The 311-nt window shown below is 42.1% G+C and overlaps 1 protein-coding gene across 10 annotated transcripts in view; it reads right to left on the reverse strand.

Moving 5' to 3' along the window:
* hnrpkl (heterogeneous nuclear ribonucleoprotein K, like) overlaps positions 1–311 on the reverse strand; it is a 34,927-nt gene that overhangs the window by 28,432 nt on the left and 6,184 nt on the right. The gene's annotated exons all lie outside the window — the stretch shown is intronic.

Below are 311 nucleotides of genomic sequence, written 5' to 3' on the forward strand. Positions count from 1 at the left end.
GAGTTAAATGATATTGTTTTAGCATCGACATTGCAATGTGTGCATGCACAATAATCACATTGCAGGACATTGCGATGTTGATGCTAATCCTTTTTTGCTTCTTGATAGAAAAGTAAACTTTCACCGTTCTCCTTTTACATGATTCTTACCGGCCGACCCTTCACCTTTAAGACAGGTAGCCATGTGACCAACGTGTGTATGTGACATTACTCCGACGGTGTTTATTGTTATGTGAAGAGAGGCTCTCCATGTGTAGAAAAGTACCGTAGGCAGCAGCTGCCACTGACACAGTGATGCGCATAGTTTTCGAT

The sequence above is a fragment of the Etheostoma spectabile genome, chromosome 16 (assembly GCF_008692095.1).
Source record: "Etheostoma spectabile isolate EspeVRDwgs_2016 chromosome 16, UIUC_Espe_1.0, whole genome shotgun sequence".
In the NCBI taxonomy this organism is placed as follows: Eukaryota; Metazoa; Chordata; class Actinopteri; order Perciformes; family Percidae; genus Etheostoma; species Etheostoma spectabile.